Here is a 6,584-nt window from a genome sequence, read left to right on the forward strand (position 1 = left end):
CTTCTTCCTGGATGTTAACATTCTTCTTTGTTCCATTCTATCTTCTACTTATTCATCCTACCTTTAACATGTTTTATAGGTTACTAACTTACCATGCACATTTAACATATATGATGAATTTTGCCAGCTACTTTGTTACTCGTTCTTTTTATTTGATATATCCTATGAGCTTTATTTTTATTTAATAAGCTTCTAACTTATTTACTATTTTTACTATTTCTTATGAATTTTGTTTATCCCATTTCCTTTAATTCCTTAGCAGAAATACATTTTGTTTAAAAATTCGGCAAAGGAAACAATACAATTTAAATATGGCATTTCATCAATAAACTAATTTTTTTAATCTTTGGAGGATATTTATTTAAGAAGACACTGCACAAACTTTTCTACAAAATTAATTATGTTAGTAAATAGTGTTAATGTTAACACAATGCTAGTGTTAATGGTATCAGTATTAACATAATATTAGTATTAATGTGGATGAAAACACCAAGAGAGTTAGGATTGAGAGTGCAAATGCCATACTGGAATCCCAGTCACTGTTGGATGTGTGCTGAAGAGCAGGAGAAACTATGAAAATCAATTCACACATGTTTTTCTTTTCACTATGATAGTTTGTTTTAAAAACTTTTCTGTGATTAGCAGGTTTTGTTTGTTACAAAAAATACCAAAACTTTAACAGGATAGTTAAAGGAATTTCAAGAAACAACCATCTCTTGAGCATGTCAGTTGGGAAAACATTTTGGTGTCAAATTCTTCCTTCATGCTGCCTGCTAAAATGCCTCCCTGACACTGTACGTCTGTTCACAGAAACATTCAGCATGCAAAAATTGGTTCACAAGTTTTCAACTCATCAAGCTAAAGATTGGCGATTAGGTCTACAACCCATACTCAGTGTAGTGTAGTGCTTGTGGGTGAAGATGCTGGAGTCAAACATCATCACTTCAAACCTCAGCGCTTCCTCTCACTAGTTGAGTCTACTTAATTCCTTCCTGGCTCAATTTCCTCACCTCCACAATGTCTTTCCAAGTAAGAATATAGGTTACATAGCGCAAGATTCAAAAGGGAATTATGAGGGCTAAATTAAATATCTTCATATAAATGTATTTAATTTCTGAGGCTTCAGTAAACCACCCCTGCTGAAACCAAGGACTTTAAGACTTCATGTTGAAATTTTCTTGGTCAGTATATATTATTTTATATATGTTACAGGTAGAAATGAGAAGATAAGTTTTTTTCTTTTCCTTAATCATTGAAAAATTCACTGAACATTTACATTTTCAGAACACCTCAGCTCCTAATTCTTTCATTTTCTTGATTTATGTAGCTAAATGAGGAAATGGAAGGATTTTGAGTCTATATTTTCTAGAATAATGAAAGACCCTTTTCAGGTCATTTTAAACTTTTTTACTTCATTTTAATTTTGTACTCTTGATATTAAAGTGTCCTTGTGACCATTCATTTAAATAATATTTCAGTCTTCTCTAATCAGTGTAATTATATCCTGTTTTATATTACATTTTCCTAAGTATCATTTTTATGTTGTTATTAAAATTTTATTGGTATACTATGTCACTATATTTTTCATTTTCAACCTTATCTAACCAGGTATCATAAAGAGATATTTTAAAACTATATTAATATTTAATTCTTCAACAGTGTAATATTTTTAAACTGTATCATTTGCTTACAATAAACATCGCTAAAAGCAAGTTGATCAACTTACTGATCACAATAAAACTTAATCATCTTTCTAAGTATACAGCTTTCATCTAGTGTTAGTTTGTCTGATAAAGGGAGATATACCTAATGTAAATGACAACGAGTTAATGGGTGCAGCACACCAACATGGCACATGTATACATATGTAACAAAGTTGCACGTTGTGCACTTGTACCCTAGAACTTAAAGTATAATAAAAAAATAAAAATAAAAAATAAATTAGGAGTCAGGTTAAAAAAAAAAAAGAAAAGTTTCTCCGCAGTATCAGGAATATTTCATAACATGATCTTGTGTATAGAATACTTTAAGGAATATGTAAAATTACTGTTAGAACTAATAAACAATTCAGCAAGTTTGCAGGATGCAAGATCAAGACACGAAAGTCGATCGCACAAATTCTTATTTCAATACATTAGGAAAAAATTGAAATTTGAATTAAAATATTCCATTTGTAATAGCATTAAAAAAGAACAGAATGAGCTGGGCATGGTGGCTCATGCCTGTGATCCCAGCACTTTGGGAGGTCGAGGTAGGCAGATCACGAGGTCAAGAAATCGAGACCATCCTGGCCAACATGGTGAAACCCCATCTCTACTAAAAATACAAAAATTAGCTGGGTGTAGTGGCACGTGCCTGCAGTCTCAGCTACTTGGGAGGCTGAGGCAGGGGAATCACTTAAACCCAGGAGGCAGAGGTTGCAGTGAGCCGAGATTGTGCCACTGCACTCCAGCCTGGCAATAGAGCAAGACTCCATCTCAAAAAAAAAAAAAAAAAAAGAAAGAAAAAAAAAGAAAATGCTTTGGAACAAATTTAACAAAAAAATATAAGACTTTTGTGCTGAAAACTGTGAAACACTGTGGAAAAAAATTAAAGACCAAAACAAATGAAAAGACATTCCGTATTCTTGGAATGGAAGACTTAAGTACATTAATATGGCAGTACTCCTCAAAATGACCTATAGATTGAACACAATCCCTTCCAAATCACAACCTCATTTTAAAAATTTTTTGTGGATATTGGCAAGCTGAGTCTATAATTATATAACTCATATAGAAGTGCAAGGAATCTAAAATAGCCAAAACAATTTAAAAAGAAGAACAATGTTGGAAGCTCCACACTTCCTGATTTCAAGGAAGAGGTAAAGTAATCAAAACAGTGTGGTACTGGCATAAGGATAGACATATATATCAATGTAATAGACTTGAGAGTCAAGAAATAATCCTGTACATTTATGGCCAATTGATTTTCAATGGGGGTGCCAAGACCATTCAATTGTGTGAGAAGAGTATCTTCAACAAATAGCACTGGGACTAATTTATATTTACATGAAAAAGAAGGAAGTCAGACCCTTATCTCATACTATATGCACACAAAAAACCTCAAAATCAACAAAGGCCCAAGTGTAAGAGTTAAAACTATAAAATTCTTAGAAAGAAACATAGGAATAAATCTTCATGACCTTAGCTTAGGCAGTGATTTCTTAGTTATATCAAAAGCAAAAACAATGAAAGAAGAAATAGATAAATTGGACTCATTCAAAATTAAGACATTTGTGCTTCAAAGGAAACTATCAAAAAGTTGAAAGACAAACCACAGAAGAGTAGAAAATATTTGTAAGTCTTATAATTAATGTGACTTATATTCAGAGTATGGAAAGAACCCTTAAAACTTCAACAGTATACAGATGAATAAGCCAATTTAAAGATGGGTGAGGATTTGGATAGATATTTGTTCAAAGATATACAAATGACTACATTAGGGAAATGCAAATTAAACCCACAATGAGATAACACTTCATACCTGTTAGGATTGCTATTAAATAAAATACAGGTAAGAACAGTTGTTGGCAAGGATATTGAGAAATTGGAGGCCTCATGCATTGCTTGTGAGAATGTAAATTGGTGCAGCTACTTTGAAAAACAGTCTGGAAGTTCCTCTAATGATTAAATATAGGGCTGCCACGTGACCCAATAATTCTACCCTTAGTTGTATCCCCAGTAGAACTAAAAGGATAAGTCCACACAAGCACTTGTACATGAATGTTCATAGCCGAATTATTCATAATAGTCAAAAAGTGGAAACAACCCAAATGTCTATCAAGTGATGGATGAGTAAATAAATGTGGTATATTTATACAATGAGATATTATCCAGTTATGAAAATACTGAAGTACTGTAACATGCTATAATATTGATGAACTTGAAAACATTATACTAAATAAAATTCCAATTATATAAAATATCCAGCCAAGAAAATCCAGAGAGAATGTAGGTTAGGGGTTGCCATGAGCTGGGAGGAGGGGGAAGGGCATGACTAATAATAGATAAGCAGTTTATTTGGGGTTATAAAAATATTCTGGAATTTGATAGTGGTGATAGTTATACAACATTCTGAAAATAATAAAGCCCGCTGAATTGTACACTTTAAAATAGTGTAATATCAACCTATCATATGATCCAACCATTCAACTAGTACCCAAGAGAAGTTAAGGCACGCATTCATACAAAGCTGTTTTGTGCAAATGTTCATAAGAGCTCTAATTGTAATAGATAAATATCAGTAACAACCTAAATATCTATTCCTTTGCCTGTGGTCAGTATCCAGTTGCTTAGCCTCTAAAGTGATGGAAGAGATTCAGTAGTTTTTCTGGAGACAAGGGTGGAGGAACAAGAGGGAGGATCACAGAGCAGTAAGAGCAAACATTTGGGGTCATTAATATGTTCTTTATCTTGATAATGCTGATAGTTTTATGGGTATGCACATATGATGAAACTTATTAAGTTGTATACTTTAAATAGGTTTGGTGTATTGTATGCCAATTAAACTCATTGCAGTGTTTTTGAAAGAGAAAATAAAGTGAAAGAACAAAGAAATCTGAGCTCTTAGCTCTCAAATAAGAATATCACATGCTTGTTTTGAATTTAAATATTCTGGGGGTGGAGCCAAGATGGCCGAATAGGAACAGCTCCGGTCTACAGCTCCCAGCGTGAGCGACGCAGAAGATGGGTGATTTCTGCATTTCCATCTGAGGTACTGGGTTCATCTCACTAGGGAGTGCCAAACAGTGGGTGCAGGACAGTCGGTACAATGCACTGTGTGCGAGCTGAAGCAGGGCTAGGCATTGCCTCACTCGGGAAGTGCAAGGGGTCAGGGAGTTACCTTTCCTGGTCAAAGAAAGGGGTAACAGATGGTACCTGGAAAATCGGGTCACTCCCACTCTAATTCTGTGCTTTTCCAATGGGCTTGGAAAATGGCACACCAGGAGATTGTGTCCCGCACCTAGCTCAGAAGGTCCTATGCCCACGGAGTCTCACTGATTGCTAGCACAGCAGTCTGAGATCAAACTGCAAGGTGGCAGCGAGGCTGGGGGAGGGGCGCCTGCCATTGCCCAGGCTTGCTTAGGTAAACAAAGCAGCCAGGAAGCTCGAACTTGGTGGAGCCCACCACAGCTCAAGGAGGTCTGCCTACCTCTGTAGGCTCCACCTCTGGGGGCAGGGCACAAACAAAAACTCAGCAGGAACCTCTGCAGTCTTAAATGTCCCTGTCTGACAGCTTTGAAGAGAGTAGTGGTTCTCCCAGCATGCAGCTGGAGATCTGAGAATGGACAGACTGCCTCCTAAAGTAGGTCCCTGACCCCTGAGCAGCCTAACTAGGAGGCACCCCCAGTAGGGACAGACTGACACCTCACTCTGCCAGGTACTCCTCTGAGACAAAACTTCCAGAGGAACAATCAGACAGCTGAATTTGTGGTCTCATGAAAATCCGCTGTTCTGCAGCCACCGCTGCTGACACCCAGCAAAACAGGGTCTGGAATGGACCTCTAGCAAACTCCAACAGACCTGCAGCTGAGGGTCCTGTCTGTTAGAAGGAAAACTAACAAACAGAAAGGACACCCATGCCAAAAACCCATCTGTACATTACCATCAACAAAGACCAAAAGTAGAGAAACCTACCAAGATGGGGAGAAAACAGAGCAGAAAAACCGGAAACTCTAAAAAGCAGAGCACCTCTCCTCCTCCAAAGGAACGCAGTTCCTCACCAGCAATGGAACAAAGCTGGATGGAGAATGACTTAGACGAGTTGAGAGAAGAAGGCTTCAGACGATCAAACTACTCCGAGCTACGGGAGGAAACTCAAACCAATGGCAAAGAAGTTAAAAACTTTGAAAAAAAAATAGATGAATGTATAACTAAGATAACCAATGCAGAGAAGGGCTTAAAAGAGGTGATGGAGCTGAAAGCCAAGTTTCGAGAACTACGTGAAGATTGCAGAAGCCTTGGTAGCCGATGTGATCAACTGGAAGAAAGGGTATCAGCAATGGAAGATGAAATGAATGAAATGAAGTGAGAAGGGAAGTTTAGAGAAAAAAAGAATAAAAAGAAATGAACAAAGCCTCCAAGAAATATGGGACTATGTGAAAAGACCAAACTTACGTCTGATTGGTGTACCTGAAACTGATGGGGAGAATGGAACCAAGTTGGAAAACACTCTGCAAGATATTATCCAGGAGAACTTCCCCCATCTAGCAAGGCAGGCCAACATTCAGATTCAGGAAATACAGAGAACACCACAAAAATACTCCACGAGAAGAGCAACTCCAAGATACATAACTGTCAGATTCACCAAAGTTGAAATGAAGGAAAAAATGTTAAAGGCGGCCAGAGAGAAAGGTCGGGTTACCCACAAAGGGAAGCCCATCAGACTAACAGCTGATCTCTCAGCAGAAACTCTACAAGCCAGAAGAGAGTGGGGGCCAATATTCAACATTCTTAAAGAAAAGAATTTTCAACCCAGAATTTCATATCCAGCCAAACTAAGCTTCATAAGTGAAGGAGAAATAAAATCCTTTACAGACAAGCAAA

This window comes from Hylobates moloch, unplaced genomic scaffold, assembly GCF_009828535.3.
Source record: "Hylobates moloch isolate HMO894 unplaced genomic scaffold, HMol_V3 SCAFFOLD_3, whole genome shotgun sequence".
In the NCBI taxonomy this organism is placed as follows: Eukaryota; Metazoa; Chordata; class Mammalia; order Primates; family Hylobatidae; genus Hylobates; species Hylobates moloch.